The sequence below is a fragment of the Crocodylus siamensis genome, chromosome 7 (genome assembly GCF_052110815.1).
Source record: "Crocodylus siamensis isolate JL-2025a chromosome 7, ASM5211081v1, whole genome shotgun sequence".
NCBI classification, from domain to species: Eukaryota; Metazoa; Chordata; order Crocodylia; family Crocodylidae; genus Crocodylus; species Crocodylus siamensis.
Window position 1 is genome coordinate 32814000 of NC_143401.1, and position 23717 is coordinate 32837716.

The 23717-nt window shown below is 41.1% G+C and overlaps 1 protein-coding gene across 11 annotated transcripts in view; it reads left to right on the top strand.

The window, feature by feature from the left end:
• Nucleotides 1-23717, top strand: part of ZMIZ1 (zinc finger MIZ-type containing 1) — a 519894-nt gene that overhangs the window by 273113 nt on the left and 223064 nt on the right. For 2 of the 11 annotated variants that reach the window (XM_090058560.1, XM_090058563.1), the window contains one exon: nucleotides 13706-13781. The exons of the other annotated variants lie outside the window; for them this stretch is intronic. The gene's annotated coding sequence lies outside the window, so the exon portion shown is untranslated. The remainder of the gene's footprint in view (nucleotides 1-13705; nucleotides 13782-23717) is intronic. 11 annotated transcript variants of the gene reach the window in all.

Consider the following 23717-nt stretch of genomic DNA (forward strand, 5'->3'; position numbering starts at 1 on the left):
TACCCTTAACTGATGTATTTTTTCTGATGCTTGAAAGTGTTGACTCCCACTTATCCTGTCTTGTTAGTGACTCTTTGATGAGCTAGTCCTTGTATCTGTGAAATGGAGTTTCCATTAATTTATTGGTATATCCCAGTTGTCAACCTGTGGCAGCTGTTTCACTGCTGTATTAAAACACTTCCTGTTCCACTGGATAACTGTCAGCTGTCCAACTTTTAATTGAAAAAGATAGAATTTAGTGTAATACAAATGTAGCTTACCATTGCCTCCCAGATTTGCAGCTTGGGAGCCTATAAGCTAAAGAATCTTCATGAAAACTAAAATTTGAATATTCATTATTAATTACATCACCTAAATCACACAATGCTATTATAGCCAGTGTGGTTTTTTAACTATTTCACTGCTGTATAGAATGATGATAGAATCAAATTTAAAACATGAAAAAGCATTGCATATGACACCATTAGGCACACTTTGTTTGCTCAGTGTGCACTGTCAGTGGTTTCTTGATCTGTGGAAGTCAGTTGGCGTTTCACCACTGGCTTTCATAGTGGCTCATTTACACATTGTAGGGAATACTAGAACCACACTGTCCTGCCAGCTAACTCTGACTTCGTTGGATCAATGGGGAAAAATGTTTGTGAGTAATAGTATATTGAAAACTTTTGGAAAGAAGTTCCTGAAAGTTCAATTCCAGACACAATGTACAAAAGTTAACTCATCTCATGTGTCACATCCTATCCAACAGAAAAAGAAAAGAACAAGAAATGCTTAGGGAACTAATAACACAGTATCCCCAAGTGGTAACCCTGAAGCTCTACTTCAGTGTCGTCTCCTAGGGAAAAATCTCACCTACCAAATCACTCACAGTAATCCTTTCAGCCCTTCCTGGAGGCCTCTTTCTCCACTGCTGATCCAAGCAAAGCTATGGGGACATGTGACAGATATAATAAGATGTTACAAGGCAGTGGTGGGATGGAACAGTCTGTTTGCAGGGAAAGGGCAGTTACAGTCTAGAAAGGTTTGCAGTTCACTAATAAAGTGCAAGTAAAATCATTAAATCGTGAGCTACTAATCCCTCTGTGCATTGAAGTTTATGATAAAGGGGTGTCAGTGAAGGTTGTCATTATATTTAAATGTTATGCTAATATAACATGAAAAAATATAGAACATATATTGAAGCATATTTAAAATTTTAAGAAACCATCAATTTCCTAGCCCGAAATTTTAATTCTTCATAATTTAAATGTTGCAATTAGTGTTTCATAAAGGCTCCTACTTTCAAACCAGAGCAACTATTTAACCTCTTACTTAAAACTGGAAGAACCCATAAGAATATCCCAACAGACCTTGTAATGACAGAAGTAGCCTTGTTCTTACTACATTAGTAGATGGGTTTTTACTTGCTGCTTAGTATGTCATGGAGGTGGGAGAAACAAATAGTTGGGGGAAGAAGTTTTCTTAAACCGCTTCTTACTAGCAGTTCTTTTTTAGACAAAAAGAAGAGAGGACGTGTGTCTGGATCTGTAACTTTCTTCCCAATACAAACTTTTTTGTTGGGGTTGTAATATATGTTAACAGTATGTTGATGTGGACAGCTCTAGCCTATAGGTTAAAATTGCCAGGTAGTTTGTCTTTTTGACAGATCTTGTCTCAATGTTTAGCAATGTACATGAGCTTCCAACTTACAGATTTTCTTTAACGTTAGCTCCCTTTCACATACCATCATCATTAATTTCCTTGATGATGACAAGGCAGCTTATCATTCTCTGACTCCATAACAGGGTCTACCAGCTCTTTGCCAATGCTAAATTGGGAGTTTACAGGAATTTTTTGAAAAATAACTGAAGCATACTTAGTTAAATTATTTCATTTCATATTAGGAAAAAAGTGTCTTTGTATGTTAAGAGACTGGCAAATAATATGTTCAGCAGAAGGTGGGATAGATATGCACCCTATAGGTTGACTAAATCAGAGATATGTAGCTTACACTTTCATGAGCCCAAACTCACATCATCAGATGCAGAGAAAGGACACTAACAATACGTCCATCATACATACTTTAAAATGTAGTCCAGCTTCTTGGATGATTCATAAAAATATAGCCCCAATTTTACAAGCTATTTGGTATGGGTGAATCATGTTGCTATTTATACTGTTTCACTGTGTGCATTTTATTGACTAGACAATAAAACAAATCTAAACAATATCACTTGAATAAACTACTTGTTAGGGACTTGCATGCTGCTGTCAGGGTTAGGTGTTCAGGTTTGCAAAGTAATGCTTGTATTTGCTCATACAAAATCTATGATTTCCTTCTATCTGGTTTTTTTTTTTTGTTTTTGTTTGTTTGTTTTTAGCTTTTTGTTTTTTAAAGACAGCATATAAAGTCATACTGCAGTCCAATTAAGGAATTCAGGCACAATACTGGCACCTGCAGTATAGAGAAGGATTGTTTTTTCAACTCCAGATCAGAAAGCTTTGTAACAAGTAACAAGTTTGTTTCGTAGCATGATTATACAGATTGTGCACATGATTGTTTCATATCCTATTTTGGATGTCATGCATGAATTACTCTTTGAACTACAGCACAGGGATTGGTATTATAAAGCCACTTATCCAACTGATACAGAAGTTGGAGAAAACTTAAATTAGAAATAATGTAAACTAACTTTTTCTGACCTTTTAAATAAACTGCTATTTAAGTGTGCCTAAACTAAGAGAATGAATGAACGTAGCCATGCCAGCCCTTATATACTGTGCCTCAGATACAGGTAATAGCACTCAACCAGCTTACATACTATGGTACTGGGAGCCGTATAAGTACCTTTATATAACTAGGCAATGAAAAAAGTTACAACCTGCAATATGACATGACATTGTGATAACGTGTTTCTTTAAAAAAAATTCTGGGGTGTGTAAAGAAAATGTTGAAAATTCACCTCAGGGATGTCAGAGTAGTGTCTGAAAGTAACAGAAATCCAAACACAGGATATTCTGTTCTGTGGATTTATCTGTAAAGTATGTTTGTTTTCCCATGAAGCCAGTCTATGATCTGTTGTCTTGAACTTCATGGATATCTTCTAATCAATATTGAAGTGAAAATCCAGTGCATCAAGTCACTTGCTGCAGACTAGACTTGAGCCAAATTAAAACAAAACAAAAACAAAAGTGTACTTGAGTTTAATTTGGTAGTTTCAGTAAAACCACTGTCCACACTTAATCTTTCACAAAATCCCTAAATAGTACGGTACAACTAAAATTGAAAAGTCCCAATGCTGGGTTTGTAGGACATGTCAAATCAAACATTGAGATCCTGCTTCTGGATTTAGTGAAGTGTAGAGAGAACCTGAAAATCTGTTGTTGTTTTTTCTCCCCATCACCACCTGAAGGACTGGACCTGTGGACACCTACATACATGCTGGATATCTGCTAATTATGTGTTGGAGCAGACTTGATTAATCATGGAGCATGGTGATTAGCGCACTCCAGCATCCTCCGCATCATATCTATTCAGTGTCCCCCCCACTTCAGAATGGTGGTGGGGGGGGGCACTTTAACTAAAGCTCATCGAGCAATCTTTAGTTGAAGCACCCCTGTCACCATTTTGAAGCACTGGATAAATATGATACTGTGGGAACTTTAATTAGAGTGCTCTCAAAGCAGCTGTAATTAAAGGCCTCCCCCTCCAACCCAGGGTATGTGGATGGGTGCCCTGTTTTTTTTTAACTATAGTAAAGAAAATGATTTAGTAACTTCAGATTAAATCACACTGTCAGCTGTTTGGGGAGGGGACAGGATTTGGTTTTTTTTATATTTGGTGTTTCTATAGCCCTAACAAATGTGGTCCTAATCTATGACTGTCTCCCCTAAGTGCTAGGACAATACCAATGGTTAATACAAAAGCATATTTTAAATCAGAGCATATTGAAGCTTTTGAAAACGGTAATACTAAGTTCATTATTTTAATTATAAATAGTGGTCATTCTCCCTCCTTTCCAGAAGTTCTGGGAATGTGTTTTTTCTCAATATACAGCATTAAAATATAATACAGAGATCTTCAGAAAACACAGAATGGAAAATACCTGCTGGCAGCAGTCAAACTCAACAGTTGAGTTAGTCAAAACAAGAAAATTTTCATGAGAAAGAATAGGTTTTTATGATTTTTATCATTTCTACATTTTTGAAAACCAATTTTTTAACAATTTTGAAAAATCAAACAACGCTAAGTAGTTTGACTAAGAAGTGTTTGGTGTATCTGACTTGATTAAAATAGGGGATGTTATTTTTCAGAGCAGTTTTGAAAAGTTTTAAAATACTACTTACTATACCACAGATCTTTCCTTTGCCTACAACCCTCCTAGAATTAATGTTAGCTCACAAAAAGGATGGTTGCAGTAGCTAATATTTTCTGTTTCCTTCTTACGGGTCATGTCTACATGTTCATTAATGTGTAGTGCCTACTGTGCATTAAATTTAGTACTTGCAGAAGGAAATACTAAATATGTACTAGGCTATCCTACTGTGCATTAGCATGATTGCACACTTTTTTCACGATGGTTAATGCACAGTAGACTAATACTACTGTGCATTAGCCTAATAGCATGGTGTTTGCTGCAATGCTGTAATGCATGTAGACGTGCCCACAGTTGTGGAAAAAAATCATAATTGTCTGCAGCTGAAGTTCAGGGTTTGTCTGTCTTACTGCTACTTGCTATTTACAAGTGATCAGGTGATTTGCTGGTGAACAGGAGACATTCATATATAATCTATGGGTGCGTACAAGTGTTACGCTTAGATTGCCCTAATTCAGCTCAGGGGAATGTAAATGACTGTGTGTGTTAAGCATTTGCAGGGTTTAGGTTGCCCTAAAAATGGCACACCTGATCTAAAGTTAGTTGTCATCAGATGAGAACTGACTTTAGATTGGCATGGGTTAACCCAACCTAAAATAGGTTTACCAGATTTAACAAATGCTTGCACACATTCCCAATAGAGTCCCAGGGTTTGGAAAGCCCAGTTACTCTCCACAACCTTGACCACACTGTTTCTTGCACCTGTAAACACCACCCACCCTGCAGACCCACCAGGTCCCTCTCACCCCTCTCCAGACCCACCAGCCTACCCTTCCCCCCAGCTTACTTGCCTCTATCTGTCCTGACCTTCTGGCAAGCAGCAAACACTTGCATGTGGCGATCCTGACTCAGGTTTAAGTGGCTTGGTCCGACGAACACTTGTTCCCACTGCAAGTTGTACGTACTGACCCAGGTCCCATGACCACTTGTCCACGCCCCAAGTTGTATGTACTGCCTATACTTTGTCCATTTGTTTACAGAAGGAAAGTTGAAAGGAGACATTCAGAGATGGAAGACAGATCATCATCGTTAAAATGATGTTTTGAGACACAAAGTAGTTGTGCCACATTGCTTCTGTCCCTACCCCGTCAGCCTAAAATGATGTGTTGTATGTCTCCACATAATGTACTGAGGCCCAAAATAAATTCATGTCTATTTAATTTTCCTGAACGTGAATGCTCAAACAACACTGGCCGAAGGAGAGACAGTGTCTCATGGTTTCTCCATTGGAGGTAAATTTAATATACCGATTAAATATTAATATTTCTGCAACTCCCCTTCGGCCACATGATGACTTTTCAAGGACAATCTCTAATGATATAGCTGAAACTCCGTAGAGTTAGATGCGAGACAAGTTGGAAGCTTCCTGGGTTTTGCCTCCTGGCCTGATCTCCAAGCCCTCTGTCAAATCTGTAGAAGTCTAAACTGTTTGCAACCTGTGCGCCTGGCACATTATGCCTGATTTTATGTCAGTTAAGCTGGGTCAAAGGAATAATTTCCACTTTGCTGCTTGTGTATCAGGCCAAACTCAACACCGAACAAAAAGTCATGATTTACTTCCCCTTATTAGGGTGATAGATAGATCCCCCTTGAAAAGGAAACATGGGACTGCCCTGTCATGCCACAGTCAGTTGATAGGGAGGGTGTATAAAATGTAGGGATAAGGGGGATAAAATGTTTTACCCAGGTAAGGGGAATAAAATGTGCATTTCATCATTCCAGAGCCATACAAAGGAGATGAGGTGAGGGAGACAACATAGGCAACTAAGTATTAGGGGAGGTTTGTTTGTAGGCTTGTCAGGACAGAAATGTGTTTCAAGGAAGGGAATGTCCATAATTTGAGTTCTAACTGATTGAAAGGTATGCCAAGTTATTGGGAAATTTTTGCCATCTTCAAAGGAAGAGTAAAAATTCCAGGTACTGGTTGCTTCATACCACTTTTCCCATGGTTTATTTTTACCCCAAAATAAAATGCAAAACCATAATATTTCAGTTCTAGCTACTGGCAACCAACCACCCAAGACTTCCCCATCTTCAGCCAGCTGGAAATAGAGATGCTTACACTTTTTGTATCACAGTGCATTTTGCGCACGCTTCTCTTTTTGATATAGCACCACCCAGGGCAGCCATGTAGCAGGCAGCAACCTTTGTATAATCTTATACAGACTTATGCCTGGTCTGAAGTGGTAATATGACCTGACTGAAAAATGAAGCATCCTTTGAAAAAACAAAACCTATTCATGACATTTCAGATTTAGTAAACCTCCTAGATACTGGCAGCAATAATCATGAGAAAAAGTGGCAGCCATGTGTGGGAGAAAAAAGATTTGGTGCAATGGGATGTAGAAAGAGAAATTGAATGGAGAAAAGTTTACCTAAAACATGGCTTGGAAATGTCATCTGCATGTCCCTCGCTGAGTTTTATCAGAGTGAAAATGTAACATATAAGTCTGTGTACAAAATTAGGCCAGCACTATATTTTTACTTATGGCTCTTGTTCAGAGGACCTTCCTTGTTTCCCCCCTTTAGTTGATCAGTGTATTGTTTCAAATAGTAAGAAGTTGTACTTACTCATGCCCACTGAAGTGCTATCTGCACTTCACTGACAACTTTGCATGCATGTCACTAGCTAATTGTGTTTGATCAGAATGAAAGTGATTCCATAGTGTGTCTAATCAGGCAGGGGTTCAGGAAAATTTGAGGGCTATAAAGCTGACCTCTGAAGTGTATAGTGTTGCCATTGAGAACAAAGAAGAGTGTTTAGCTTTTTGAGGTCTGCTTTGCTGTGTCATAAAGAATTGCAAAAAACCAAAACCAAACTTAGACAAATTGCCATCTGGACCCAAGTTACTTTAATCCTGATGTCATATGCATCTATTATATCAATTTGTCATATTAACATGTGTTATATTTAGAAATTTGTCTTTTTGTTTGTTTGTTTGATTGATTGAAATTGCAGAAGGAGGGAATACTGCATTATATTAGTATAAGTTAAGGCGCAGGTAAGTGTTCTAGCCATGTATATTACCGTTATAGTTAGCTTATTATTCAGGAGGTGTCACTACTAATAGTCCCAACAGCTTTTGTATGTCAGCCATATATACAGTCATGGTGCAAATGGTCTGAAGAATTTATACTCCAACTAGACAAGGCAGTGGCAAAGAGAAAAAGTAAATTTACTTGCCTGGGTTGTGGAAGAGATCAGTGGCAGAACCAGGATAGAAACTAGGCCTTCTGCCTTTTTCCAGATCCCAATTGGTTGGACTGAGCCATTAACCTCAAAGTAGTGATGATGTTTGCATGTGTCTATCTGCATAGCTACTTGATACTAATAATGCAAAGCAAAATAATACAGGTATTTTAATCTTACAGACTATTTTGTGTAATTTAGAACAGTATATGCATTTACACTGCCTCTGATAACATTTATAAGGGTTATAACTATTTGTGCTTCAGGGTATAAATTATTATAGCTGGAATACTAAAGCAGTTTTCGTGTCTTGTTGCCCTGTTGGCCATTAGGTACAATAGATATGGTGGCAGTAGTGGTTCTGTAGTCCTCCAGAGGATCTACTAAAAAACTAAGAGGAGATTCTTGGCCTATTCCAGGAGTTAGCAACATACAGCCCATCAGTTGAATGTGGTCCTTGGAGCTGGAGGGCCTTGCCTCTGCCTGTGCTGGGGCTGGGAAGCAAGGAGCTGCATTAGGGCCTTGCAGCTGCAAACCTCTCCCATATCATCAAGACCTTCCTTGTCCCTGTCTCCTAGGTGCTGCACAGGCACAGCTTCCAGCCAGTAGGAAACTAAGCCAAGGCTGGGCAGCTTCTAGGTACTTCCACACTGCAGCAGGGGAACGCAAATGGTGGCAGTGCAAACACAGCTTCCAGCTGCCCGACCCAAACTCAGTTCCTCGTTCCCCATGGGCTGGAAACTGCACTTGCACCCCAGCTGGGGAAAAGAGAGAAGGTATGCTGGAAGAAGTGGCAGCAGTCCCTGGCCCCATTGCAGGTGCAGGGAAACCCCACTATTGCTGATATTGGATTAAGGCTTGGTTGTTCCAGCCTGCAATATACAAAGTTTTCTGGCCCCTGGTCTATTCTAGTATGCCAAACATTTACTTTACGGCTTGTACAACTGCTGCTTTTGAATACTTGAAAGGACTTTGAAATGCCTTGGCTAGTGAGTCTCTACTACTGGCTAGTGAGTCTCTACTCACACTAGAGCCTCCCCATGCAGCGTGGGGCAGTGGGGGACAGCAGGGATCTCCCCCACTGCTGGGCAGCACCTGGTGAGTGGAGGCTATTTTTAAAGCGCCAGAAGCTGGGGCGGGTAGGCAGCCATGCGGGGGGGACCTAGGGGAGCAGAAGGGGGTTGGGGGGGAAAAGGCAGGGGATGGGGCCTGGTAGGGGTTCCCCCATCATGCCCTTTCCCTTTCTTCAGCCCCAGCCCCCAACCCCTACTTACCAGCTCCAAGTCTAGCTCTCTGCTGCAGCGGACAGGGACTGCCCGAATCATTGAAGCTCTCCGAATTGATTTGGACCTTTTTATTGGTTCCCTGGTTCAATTCAAATTTAGAGATTTGGCTGCCGAATCGGGCCGAAACTCCTCCAAATCGAATCAGCACCTGAAGCTTCACACAGCCCTAATGACTTCCTAGTCAGTCTCCTACTAGTCTCTCTTCTCGGAAAAGATTGGATACAGCTTACTAATTACCCTTGCCTAGAATCCATCTACTTATCTGAAACCAATCCATGTCTTTCAACTTATTCTTCCCAAAAAACCTCTCATTTGTTCTTGTTGTTTCCCCCCCACACACACACACACTTTTTAAAAAGAAAGCTGTGTTTTCCCTGGCAGTGTGATCCATCACTGTGCAGAAAAGCACATACATTACACACACTCACATACATATAGTAAACAGAGAGAAGAGATATTAGTAGTTGCAAACACATACAGTAAACAGAGAAGAAGAGATATTAGTTCCACACACATAGTAAACAGAAAAGATATTACAGTTAGACACACATACAGTAAACAGACCAGAAAAAGAGGTATTAGTTACACACACATAGTAAACAGAGCAGCACTGCAAGTAGGCCCTCAGCATTTGAATGTCTGTACACATGGCTCTGGGTAAGTTTTTCTACCAGGAGAACACATCTGGTAGAATTCTCTTAAATTATTTGAATGTGTGTATACAGCCTTATACAATGCTCCCACATCTAAGGGAGGCTAAAATGAGCAGAGCCTGAAACACAATAAACCGTGAATTTTAATAAGGGTTATGGGAAAAAGCTCTTCTAAATGCCCTAACTTGCCACCTGATGCATAACTGAAGAATGTTATGCAACACTGGTGTCATTTGCCACACACAAATGACACCAATGATGGTGATTATGATCATGCAGTCCTACCCTACCAGGGTTTTTCATAGATTCATAGATTGTTATGGATTGGAAGGGACCTTCCAGATCATTGCACTAGGCAGGAAGACAACTGGGGTTAAGTGACCCCAGTGAGATGACTGTCTAGTCTCCTCTTGAAAATCTCCAGGGCAGGTGACTGCATCCTGACTGTGAAGGAGTTTTCCCTGGTATTAAGCTTGAAGCGGCCTTCCAGGAGTTTGTATCCATTAGTCTCGGTCTTACCCAGGAGTGCTGTAGTGAACAGTTGTTCACTGAGCTCCTGATGCATTCCTCTTATATAACAGTAAGCTGCTATCAAGTCCCCTGTCAACCTTCTCTTTTTTAAGCTAAAAAGGCCCAGGTCCCTCAGCCTTTCCTTGTGTGGCTTGCCTTGCAAGTCCCTGATCATATGGGTGGCTCTTCTCTGGGCCCTGTCAAGTTTTTCCAAGTCCTTGTTGAAGTGTGGTGCCCAGAACAGATGGGGGGGAGGTGGGGGGGCAGGGGCTTCCCTTTGAGTATGCTCCCACTGGTGCCAGGCTGAGGAGGAATAAGGGCAAGGGGGTGCTGCTTCCTGAGATGCAGCAGCATCGCCATGGTGGTGAAGTGTTTCTCCTCCTTGCCCCAGCTGATCTGCCTTCAGCAGTGCTGGAAGATAGCATACTTGGGATCATTTGCTCCCTCAAAATGATCCCACACTACACTACTCCTCTGCATCTGGATTCAGGGTGGGGATCCTGCCTTATCCCTCTCCTCAGCAGGTAGAGGCACAAAAACACGAGAAGCTGACTCCACTTGCCTCCACAACTGAGCCACTTGCTACCACAACCTCCTCTGAGGTGTCTTCCTGAAAAGAAGACCTGGGTCTAGGGGAACTTTGAGGGTTGTGGAGCACAAAGCCACATTCCCCCTCAGTCCCCAGAATTTCTTTAGCTAAGGTGCTCAGGTGCCCTGGTTCTAGATCCAGCTCCTCCTCTGGCACTGGGAGGCTCATGCTGGGAGATGAAATTGGGGTGGAGGAGACTCTCATGCTGGTGCTTGTGGCTATTTCTGTTGTTAGGGGAGGTAGTGCAAGTGCAGGGACAGGTACTGCTCCCACCTCCTTGCTCCTACTGGCAGCAGAAGACTCAGCACTGCTAGGAAAGAGGATGCATCTATGTTGGGGGGGGAGGGGAGGCAGGGACTTGCGACTCTCCCTCTAGCCTCTCTCGCTCCCCTGCCAGAAGACCTGGCACCTGCCTTTCCAATCATGCTTCGTAATCTTTGCTGTGCTGGAAAATGTGTGTGCGCGCGCAACTGTAATATCACTTCTCTCTGTTTACTATGTGTGCAACTAATATCTCTTCTCCTTTGCTGTTTACTACATGTGTAACTATGCGCCCAGTTATTTTTAGGCAATATGTTCATGTAGCAATACACTATAGCGAAGGAGTGTGTTGCTATGGCAGTATAACTGCGGCGTCATTTTTGCCCACAGATACTACATTGCTGTAGCATGTTGCTACAGCGACATAGTATCACGTGCAGACATGCCTTCTGAATCAGCCCTACACTCCAGTGTATCTACTAGGCCTGTGTGAAGTGGCAAGTATTTGCTTCAGATTCAGATTCAGCTAATTTGGAGGGACAGTGATTTGATTTGAAGATCAATTAAAAGCTCCGGGTCGAATCAGGAGACCAATTAAAAGTTCTGAATTGGATCGGAAGTCTCTGAATCAATTTGGAAAAGATTTGACCCTTTTGGAGATTCAGCCATAAACTAAACAGGCAGCAGTCCTCATCGTGCTGGACACAGCTACCTCCAGCTGGTAAGTCTGTTGGGGTTGAGGGAGAAAGGGATTTGGGCTGGGGCTGGGACAAGCTGCCCAGCTGGGGCAGGGGGTGCAGGTGGGGGGCAGGAAGGTATGGGATGTGGGAGCAACAGTGCTCAGAGCAGGGACTATGCACTACTGCTGCTTACCCAACCAAGGCGGGGGGAGGGGAGGGGTGGGATGTGGGTGCAGCTCACTCTGGGCGGGAGGAGGAAAGCGGCATCAGGGCATAGCCCCTGCTCCCAGTGCTGCTGCACATGCATCAGCACTGGGAGTGGGGGCTCTGCCCTGCCACCACTTGCTCCTTCTACCTGGAGCGAGACACACCTGCATCCTGCCTGCTCCACCACCCTGGCTGGGCAAGTGGCAGCAGGGCATGGCCCCTGTTCTGAGCACTGCCACGTTCACATCCCATGCCCCCCCTGTACCCCTCCCCGAGTCCTGTGTCCCCCACCCCAGCTGGGCTGCTTGTCTCAGCCCTAGCCCCAATCCCTCCCTCTCCCACACCCCTTCCTTCCCCCTTCCGCCCACCACAACAAACTTACCAGCTGGCAGCAGCTGTGTCCAGCATGGTGAGGACTGCTGCCTGTTTACTCTATGGCTGAATCTCCAAATTGGTCAAATCTTTTCCAAAATGATTCGGAGGCTTCCAATTCAATTCAGAACTTCTAACTGGTCTACTGATTTGGTGTGGATTCATGGATTCGGTTGCCTGGTTGAGCCGAATCTCCTCCAAATCGAATCAGCTACTGAACCTTTGCACAACCCTAGTATCTACTACTCCCCCCAGCTTGTTGTCATCTGCAAACTTGCTGAGAGTGCACTCTGTCATCTTCCAAGTCATTGATGAAGATATCGAACAAAACTGGCCCCAGGACTGACCCCTGGGGCACAATACTTGATACCAGCTGCCAATTAGACATCAAGCCATTGATTACTACCATCTGAGCCCTGTGCTCCAGTCAGTTTTCTATCTACCTTACAGTCCAATGACTGAGCTTGTCACAGGTCATCCATGTATATGTATAGGTGGATGCTGGTACAGAGACCTATGAAAGGTGTTGGCTGAAGGTGATTGAATTGACTGTGGCACCTGTTTACTAGCTTATTTTTTGGTAATGGGATATTGGTATTTAATTATATTTTGTGAAGTTAGGTCATACTAAAAATGTGACATTCTAATTATGGCTGATGGAACTAGTTAAATGGGTGGCATCTAATTATGGCTAATGGAACTAGTTAAATTTCTTGAATTGAAGTTACCTCTGGTAGAGTCACAGGTGAAATTAGTTTCTCATTTCTTGATAGAGAGAACAGCCTGTTTCATGAAATTGCCACACATTTTGATATAAATGGTTGGCACTGTAGTCATTTCTGCTCTGTGTAGTAATGTTAACTCTGACCTCACAATGTTCATGGCTTCATGAGCAAGTATTCCCTGTCTGATGAAGTGAAAAAAAACCCTGCTCTCATACATTGTTATGCCTAGTGAAATCTTAGAAATACAAGCCTTCCTTTCAAAAATGCCTAGGCTAGTCATCACATGTTCAAACAAACTGAAATAGGCATGCATATTGGGAATCTCCCTTGTCCTCTTAGGGTCTATCCTCTTTATACTTGTGTGTAATTCCTTCTGACATTAATGTCAATTCCAAGTTATTTTTGACAGTTTTTTGTAGCTACCCATTTTCTCTACTCGTGGAAGCAATTGACTTGAATATATGCTTAGACGTACAGACTGGGTGGGAACCTTATCAACCACATTCAGCTTATGATATAGTTCTAGAATTTAGCCTAGAAAGAATGAATTAGAGCTTAATTTTTGGCCTAGTACCAGAAAATAAATCCATCAGCCCAGCTAACAATAAACCCAACTATTAATTTTCAGAGTTCAGGAGATGTGTTAGTTCAGCATTTTATTACAATTTCTAATTCGTATAACCAATATATACATACACTAAAAGAATCTATTTGTCATTTTTAAACATTCATTCTAAAATAAGTCAATTTGGTACAAAGAAAAGTTAAAACAGGCAAATGCTTTTGGACATCCGATGACCGCAAAATAGGAAATAGTTCAGGTAGTCATTGTAATGAACTGACTATAATGTGAATGCATCACTTCCCTTTAATGCAGTGATTCTCAACCAGGGTACCGCTTGCCCCTACCTGGACAGTTCCCCACCCTTACTCCTGAGGCTCTCTGCAAGGAGGTAAGCACTGTAATATATACATTGGGAAGGGTGCCTTGAGTCCAAAAAAGGTTGAAAATCACTGTTTTAATGAATGGAGGCTTATAGAAGATAAAAGCCTTATTGCTACTAATAGCCAGAAGAGATTTTCTTTCATAGAGCCTCTGTTCCTAAGGAAGATACTGGTTTTTTATCCATAGTGCTTCATTTGTCTAGTTTAGCAAGCTTCTGTGATACTTGTATGGAATGTGTATATCATATGGGTTAATTACTTTGTCTTCACTGAAAATATGCTGAAGTTACATGTTTATTTTATGAGATCCCATCTACAGTATAAAAATACCTGTTCTGAGAGATCTACACAGAATCACTCAGTATGGTTAAAGAACAGTTCAGTCAGCACTTGATCTGGATTACAGGTTTTCTATCTTAAGTTCTGCATCTAAGAAGTATGGTCATTCTGAAAATTTAGAAACTTTTTTGAAGGTGCTTAGGAGCAGAAGATTTTTAAAATGTCTATTTAGGGACTTCGCTCTAAAATTTTTCTGAACTGTTATGCAGTCTACATGTCTCAAGGCATGCCTGAATTAATGGAGATAAAGCCATTCAGAAAGGAAAAAGAGGTAGTAACAGGTGTATCATACCTGGCAAAAGGCTGGAAATGTACAAGCATAGGATCTTAATATCCATGTAAACCTGTGGGTCTTTTAACTAAAATATATGGGCCTTAGAGTTAAAGCTAGAAGAACTGACATTTTTTATTACCTTTTGTAGGCTTTAATTATAGCTGCAGTCTTAAATGTTTCATCCTTAGAACAGTGAGGACCATTTTAGGGGCCACACAGATTTCCAAAGCATTGTCCTGTTAGCATGAATCACCCCTGAATTTATAATAGCTGCCTTTGCAGATGCTGCTCATTATTCATTTTGCCCACTCAACTCTTGGTTTTCTTTCAAACGCTGCCTGCAAGGCTGATGGTCAATTGCGATAGGGTGGAGACTGGAGGTATGGATATATGTTCATTCAGAAATGGATTGAGACCAAAGACTTTAAGTTTCAAGGTGTTATCCTGAAAATCTCTTCATAATAATCTGCATAGATCTCAGTTTAGGTACCGCAGAAAGCAAGAGGGAAGTGTAATTTGCCTACCGGGTTTCAAAAGTGTTGTTTTGGAGAGTTGACGTATCTAATATCTTGTGTTGAGGTTATTTAAAACAACCGTCACCCCCAGTATTTAAACTGTAGTAATCAGAGCTAAATGAAAGTTGGAAAGAGGTCACATATCGGGGAAAAACAGGAGGCAATACAGAAAGTGTAATTCAGCTGCCAATGACTACTTTGTTTTGCTGGCTTCAGATTGCTCGGATAACCAATTCCTACCTTCTTCCTTCAGCTATATTTAGCATTTATAGGTTTTACTAATCTCCCTGGAATTCATCATGCTTCCATTCTGGAAAGTTTACTTAAATTTCATTGGAACACACCAGTATAATGGTCGATATAGAAATTGGTAGTGTCCATATCCCAGAGCAGCTATTCAGCTCTCTAGAACTTTTGTTCTGCAATGTGTAATTGCAGGAACACGTTTTTTCCCCTCCTTCTCTTCCCTTTCCACCTTCCACCTGTTGCATGGTTTTCTGAGGGATGCAGTCTCTGATGGCTAACCAGAAATTATTGGTCTGGAGAGCAGGTTTTCAGTTCCCATAGGATGTAAGAGTAACAGAATAAGTCTTGTGTTTAGGAATCACACAAGGAAATTGTTCACAACTTTAAGCATCTGTATATTTTCTTTGTTATGCTTAATTCTACTAACCAAAAAGAAGCCCAAATTTCTCCACATCTGCATGTGGGGTAGATTTCTTTTATCCAGCTATTTATGGAGTCCTATGAAATACAAGAAACTTTAGTGTTGGTACTATGTCTTTTAAGCATATAGAACCTTTCAACAAATAATTCCCTATAAATGTTATTATACAAGTTCCAAGGCATGCCTAGTTGCATTAGATAAACAAGAAGGTATTCAATGTCAGGATGTATAAAGCCTTCTTGGTTCTCATTTGTGGTGGATTTGAGATGATCGTAGCTTGCAGCATTTCTGTTGGCTGGGCCCAAGAGGCTTTGACCTTTCTCTGCTCGTATTATCACCCTTTCATCTTTTCATTTCTGCTTCTGAGGCCATCTTCCTCAAGTTTTTGTTGCCACTGGTCTCTCTGATGCCTAGAAACATATTTATCGGATTTGCTTATTGTTACAATACCCAAAAATCTATGACTTTGTAGCCAAAACAGACTTGGGGTGAGTATGTCCAATCCTGTTTGGGTTGTATTTGTAACAGTTTAGAAAAATAGTCTACATAACGTCAGTGTGGAAAGGCCATATGTTGACTGCTCCAAAAGTCAAAGCCCTTTTCTACCAAAGATGTACAGCTCCTATCAGTAGGGCTTGAGTCAGGTGTCCCAGAAGAGAAAACCAAACAGTGTTGTTAAGTGTGCTTAGATTCTGCTCTGTCCTGTGTCTTCTCTTTAGGGTTCTGCACAACTTCTCCATTGAGGCCTCTGATTTATGGGCCACAGAATAGCCAAAGATGGTTAACCAAAAAAAAAAAAAGTTTGTCTTTAGAGACCTAATTTCAGACCTGAACATCAGATGAATGTAGGGTGACCACTTTTTCGAAATGGAAAGGTTAGACACAATCCCACTCTGCCCGCCCCTCGTGGCACAGCTCGAGCAGAGCTGAACTGAGTTTATGGGGGGTGAGAAGGATGAGGAGCTGCCCACTGCAGGCTTGGGGCTCCCCACCATGTTGCCCTCCCTCTAGGAGCCACAAGCCACCATGACAAGCTGTCCCCTGCCCACCTGGCAGCAGCGGGAGGCACAATTCCATGCCACTGCCCCCCACTGCTGCCAGGTGGCCTGAGAGGACTTTGCCCTGGCAACTGAGCTGGCATGGGACTCCTGGCAGCAGCAGTACTGAGCCTCTCCACCCTCCAGCACCAGGTCCCACCTGTTGGGCTGCAGAGCCCCAGGGTGAGGACAGCAGGGCAGGGAGTCCCGAGCCTGTGGCATCCTCTCCCACCCCATGCACGTATCTGGAGAGGCATGTGCCATGCCTCCCTCCCTGGGAATGTGTGCAACAGCAGGGAGCCAGCCCCCTGCTGCCACCTGGATGAGCCTCTCATGCCTCTATCCCACTCCCTGGTTGTCCTTGTGGCTGTGCATTGGAACTTGATATTCCTATTTCGGGACTGTCCCGCCCAATTAGGGATGGGTGGTCACCCTAGGTGAATTGTGCCAGGTTCTTGCTAACATTCTCTTTCTTTTCTTTCCCCGTGTTTAAAGAAGTCTGTCTCTCAAAAGATCAATTCTTCATTGAGCATCTGTTCCAGTCCATAAAACCTCCCAGTTAATTTACTCAAATAGTATAGTTTTCCTCTTGGAAATGGGGAAGGGATGAAGAAGGGGAGATGGATCCTTTGCCATTTGAAGCATTTGCAGATTGCTAAGGGAGCAACTTTTGGTGGCAGTGGTGTTGTTGGGGTAATCGGAGATGCTAGTTGTAAAATGATTTGAGCCCGATGCCTTAAGCTTTTAGGGATGGCTCATTTGCTTGTAGCTGTCCCAATGAGGATTAGCATTTCTTACCTGCAAGCTACAGTACATTTAATAAACCGGTGGATCAGTGGACTTTGCTGTGGAGCTGTCAGTGTTTGTTCTGGCTGATCTGTCTATATATGTGTGTGCAAAGCCTTTGAGAGCTCTACAACAGGTCTGTCAGCTCTGCCTCTCCAGGAGCACACTTTTAAGCACTTTTGTCTTTAATTTTGTGTTATTAGTTCTTGCTGTTACAAACTGCAGTGTCCCTCTTCCTCCTTGTCCTCCCTAAATGCAAGAAGCTGCCAGAGTTTTTGACACTTGGGTTTGAGTGGAAGGCAGGGAAACCAACCTTATAATATAAACAAGCAGCAGGGCAATTACTTGAAACTGGCAACTGCACTGTATTTGGCCCAGGGAAACCACTCATTTCAGCCAGCAGGCCAGAGGTGAAGGCCACTGGTGCAAGAGATGGCTTGCATGCTTTTCCTTTATTGTCGTGGCCAGTGATCAGCTTGTGCAGATTCAAAGGCATGTTATATTTGATTAGAGATGTAATATTGTTCTGTCCATCTGAACCCGCTCTTACATGGTAGGGGGTGGTGCTCAGTGTAGATCATAGCACAATACTCTGCGTTCCACAGCCAGTCCTACCACCTTTGCTTTTGTAATCGGGCTGCAGATGTGCTTGATGATTGAACAATTTCTGCGCACCACTGCTCCTCCTCCCAGAGGAGTCCAGCAGGCTTGCTTGTGCAAGCTGTCATGTTTCTCTCTCTCCCCTCCCCCCCCAAGCCAGTGTGGATTTGCTTTGTGTGTTTGCATGTGTGTGTGTGTATGCATGCACATGTTTACATATAATAGGGTGTGTGTGTGTGTATGTGTATGCTATATATGTGTGTATGCTTTTTTACCCCAACATAACTGCCAGGACTCACAGCTCCCACACTTGCTGAAGCTGTTCATGTTGGCAGCATGCATTCATACAAGCACATAAACACTCCTCCTTTCTCTCCCTTAGTCAAAGATGATAGAAAGTCTTCTGGGGATTATTGCACATTTGTAGAGCAACAATGGAAAGCAGCACTGCACAAATATCTGTTCTTCCTTGCCCAGCATAACAAACACTGCTTTGTTTTACATCTGGCCCTTTTTAATAGCTTAAAGCCAATAGCAATAGCTCTTTAGCAGCTTATGGTAAATGAAGCTTTAATAAAACTACTTCCTTTTTGAGTGTTTAATGATTAAAATGGGCTTTTGCCTGATGTATAATGCTCCTTACTTTTTGCAGTACTGTATCTAGCATGGGAAATAAAATAGTTGTCATGGATGGAAATTAAACTTCTTGTAGTTGCATTCTTGATATGAAAACGGTATTTAAGTGTATAGTTGAAAATTCTCTTATTTAACAAATAATTAACAATCTAGATATTTAATGTAACATAGAGGCATGTATCTTTGTGGTGGTGTGTAAAGATACACACTGTTTTATATATTGTATAATTGTTTCGTGCGCTCAAAGATATTTCACCATCCTTTTTTGTTAGGGTATACGCAAGCTCCTAGCATAACTACCTAAAAATGACTATTTATTTGTACTAAGGCAAAACAAGTAATTAATATTACTACTAATAGCATTGTGTGCGTGTGTGTGTGTGTGTATACACACACCTATATTCTTCACTAAAGAAAAATCTGAAAATTTAAAATTGTTTTAGTCTCATGAGCATTGCATAGACACGTGCATGTTATATTATGGATCGTTTATAAAAATATGTACTGAGACGAGTCATCTTTCCCTAAATATAATTTAGAAATAAAATAAAAACAGATATTTGAGATTGCAGATATTCTCATTGGGTCTGTGATAAAGATGCGTGTTTCAAACCTCTAGAAAGCATTTTCTTTCCTTGTGTTTGTTATTAGTGCTTAGTGCACAAAGTATGAGCAGATATTCTGAAGTGTAATTGCCTGCTGTTGAAGCTAGTTTGGAATATGCTATGCACGAATGGCCACTGTTCCCCACCCTAATCTACTCCCTTTTAGAGGAGCATATTTTTGTAAGAGCAACACATTCTGAATATTAGCTATTGAACTAGTATTTCTTTCCTCCCCTTTTCCTGTTTGTGCTGAATTGTTCCAACAAATGTATATTAAACAGAACAAGCTGTCAGAACCTGTGTGGTATTTAGTCTTGACATTAACGCATTTGATCAAACAGCAGTGTTCCCTCTCTGCGTCTCCAAAGGCAGCCCTTTTTGAGAATAGCTGTCACAGAGTATGACTGCAACTCCTTAGCTCTCTATTTGCAAGCACTGGAGGTGTGAAAGATGGCAGCGAATGGGGAGATAGTTAATCAATAACCACAAGGTCAGACAGACAGTGTCAGTTTTAGTGCTCCCTGTTAGGAAGCAGCAGCAGAGGATTTGTAGGGGCTTGTAAAGGCTTAAAGAAACACAAGGCTGCTGTGTGAGAAGGGTATGGTGCTCTCTTGGCTTTGGTAGAAAACAGAGACATCTGCTGGTAATGTCCCATATTTTTATTAATCGGAGCAAGACCTGACAACCTCACTTCAATCCCACTCTTGAACAGGAGGATCCTAAAAATATGTTCAAATCAATTAGCATTGGCTTAATCGTTTGGTAGAAATGGGTACTGCAGACCTGCATATGTATCAGCAGTGAATGTGCATATGATTATCACTGTATGCATATGAAGTGAAAATAGTACACGCTATTTGTAGGTGTGTATTTACAGATACAGTTTTTTGGAACCTGGATGGCAGATACTGTGAAGCCTTGTATGAAACCCTTCTTTTTTAACATGCTGCCATCTTCATAAGTAATAATTCACCTTAGCCAAGTTTTTATATGGAAACTGAGCTCCCTATATATGTGGGAAGCAGGCAATTGGCTCAGTCTCCTGAGAGGGATGGTACTTTAAGCAAATTAATTGTTTTTAACCCCCCTGATGTGTTAATAGTACAATACAAATGTCTCATCTTAATCATCTCTGTGTTAAAACTCCAACACCATATCTTGAGCCACCTCTTTCCTGATGACTTAATTGATTAATTAGGCAATGTAATCCCCTCCCACCCTCTTCATAGCGTGGTTTGTAGCTTGATCAAAGCCACTTATTAACAGTTGTCTGCTCTCTCTTATGACTGTCAGGGTACTGGAGACATAACAATTTTTTCTGTTTTACCTGTTTAAATAAACAGCATCAGCAGTACACTATAACTAACTTCTTCCTACGCTTTCATCTCATAAAGGGGAGAGATTATTTTAAATATATTGTGAAATGTTACTTATGAACTGTTTACCTTCTTCCTGTCTTCTCACCTTCATCTTAGGAGAAACAAAGAAATAGGCCCCATTGGCATGGTTCCTCTCCTCCCTCAGTTCTTCCCCCCCCCCCATTTTGTCTGCTTGGTTCCAAGTGGTTCAAAGTCGGGACCTTTTTATTGATGATAATCATATGATTCCCTAGGTGGTAACTGCCAATATGCATCTTCAGCCTCCCCTCAACCTATAAAATTAAAACCAAGTATCTTGACTCTTTTTGCTCTCAGCTAGCAGTGTCTCTAGGCTCTCATTCTTCTCCCGCAGCAGTTATGTTTTCTCCCTAGCACATATTTTATGATGGACATTTGTTCTGCTCTCTGAGAGTCAAAAGGAACAAAAACCAAGAGATGATATGCAGCGAATCAGCAGTATATGCTTCAGCCAAAATCTTCTCCTTTATCCTCTTATCAGTTCTTAACTGCGTTTTAATTTTTAAAACATTAACTTTTAATTCAGGTAATTATTTTTGTTCATGATTATTACTCCACTCATTTATTTTTACCACTCATCTTTCGAATCTAAAACTGCCATCTCATGTGTCAGTGACATCCTAATCAACTGTTATTTAATTACTTAATTTATATAATTAGCTAACAAAATGGCATATTATTTATTACCCATCATACATGCTGACACATTCTTTGCTACAAGAAAGTTCTGTAGCTTTCTCAGAACAGCATTCTTTCTGGATATTGAAGGATTTCCCATGTATTTGCCAGAATTAATCAAGGAAGGTAATCGCTTCAGTTCATATGTTGAGTCTGTGTCAACAGTACAACATCAATGCCTAGGCTTTATCGCCAACTACTACCTTCACCTCTGGTGTAGAAATCAGGCCTGGAATTCACTGAATAGGTCTGATAATTCCAGTTAGTTACTCCCACTTGCCGATTAATCGGACCCATGCAATTTCCCACTATTTTTCAGTGCTTCGACTTGTGTTTCAGAAGTATGAAAGCATGGGAGGAGGAGGGAGAGGCATCAAGCACTGAGTTGGATGGGAGAGAGGACCAACATTTTATAACCTTTCTAAAAAGTTAGGCCCAAATTTTAGTTGATAATGCAGACCTGCTTCAAGCTGCTTGTATTTTAGTGATCCAATTTGTCCATTGTTTCTTATAGCAGTGTACAAATTGTTAGCTGCTTTGCACTTATGTAGTGTAAGGAACATGGACAATATGACAATATGGATTAATAAAAATTGTGCAGACAAGACCTGTGTATGTTTCCTACCACTGTTCTAGGGGCCCCCAAAACTTGAATCCTTTGACACAGTAGGTGGCATTAAGCAAGTCATTCAGTGCTGCATTGTGTTTTGCCATCTCAGAAATGGAAAAAGGATTTCCTAATTTATGGGCGTGTTGTCAGGCTTCATATAAGCAAAATAAACAATAAGTGCGACTTATTACTACTAATTTATGTACCTACTTGATACCTGTTGTTATTCCAGAGGCTAGAAGTATTTCTCACTTGTGTTACAAATGACACAAAATTGAGGGTTTGAAATAGGCCTATATAGAAATCTACAATATAAAGTAAAAATGGTCCAAAACAGTCATCGCAGTAATCTGTTTTCAGTTTTGGAAGTTTTAGAATATTGAAATGTTGCTTAAATATTTGATTATTAAAAGCTTCAAACAGCTACTCACATAACACAAATATTTTTAATTTAACAGCTCTTTGGAATTTTTTGGTTGAAAGTATAATTTTTGACAAAAATTGTAATATTGGAAAATTCAGAGAATTCTACCACAGATTATGGTAGCAGGTTACAAAATCGTGATATGTCTCTTATCCACTACACAATTCCCTTCCCTTGTTACAGGGGTGGCCAACCTGCAGCTCCGGAGCCACGTGTGGCTCTTCAGAATTTAATATGCATCTCCTTGAATCTTTGCACAAGCAGACAGTGACCAGCTTCCATTTGGTTGGCCACCCCTGCCGTATTATGTATATAGGAACATACTTCTAATAGTATTTCACCAGCAAGATTGATATATCTCAGTATATAAGATTTTTTTAAAAATATATTATTTAATAGGTTAATACATCTGTTCACTTTTTTTTAATAAAAAACAAATACCCTTTCCCCTTTGAGGCATCATAAATATGTAAATGAGGTATATTTAATTGCTGCCTGGAGCTATGAACTCAAATGCTTGAGGGGAAGGAAGGAGGTAGACAAACAATAATGTACATATGGTAATATTTTTTTAAAAGAGAGCGCAGCAGGCCTTTACCTTGGAAAAGAATACAGCAGGATAGACTCCCTATGTACTAAGCAACCAAAAGGTGATGGGAAAGGTTTGCTTACATGTATCCTTTTGGATGGAGTGAGCATGGATGGATATTAAATAGTATCGTACAAAATCCTTAATTTATAAGTTTGCCTGTGTATGAGAGAGAGACAGAGAGGTTTTGGTATTTGTGAAGACACCAAGTGAAATTCTCTCTTCCACACAGCTTATTGATGTCCTTAATCCTTATCAGCAGCACCCCCTGCTAGTCTTAAAGGCTGCTTGTTGTGCTGAATCCTTCTATATTTTGCTAATATTGATATACATGAGACCAGCGTAAGCCCCACCAAAGTAATTTGCACTTGTGACTTGGTACAGAGCTTAGCACTTAACTAAACAGGAGGCCAGTCATCTTCTGCCATATTGAGCCTTCTGTTACCTAAACACCTTTATATTTTAAAAACTGCTTTAGATGTATACTAGTACACCTCTGTCAGTAAATTTCCCCAGGCAGACAAACCTTTAGTGTAGTGGTTATCAGTCTCGTTAGACTGATGACTTGGGTACACACTCGGATCACCCCTCAGGAAATGCCAGGTTTTAACTTTTACTTATTTCTTGACTACAGAAAAATAACAGAGCAATTCTTCTGTTGCAAGAAACTCAGAAAGACCACAAGAAGTCAGAATATTTGGACCAACTGTATAGGTAGGAGACAAGTTAGACACATTTTTGAGCATGAACTGCCCTTCTATAGAGCAACCTAAGAGTGGGCAGTTTG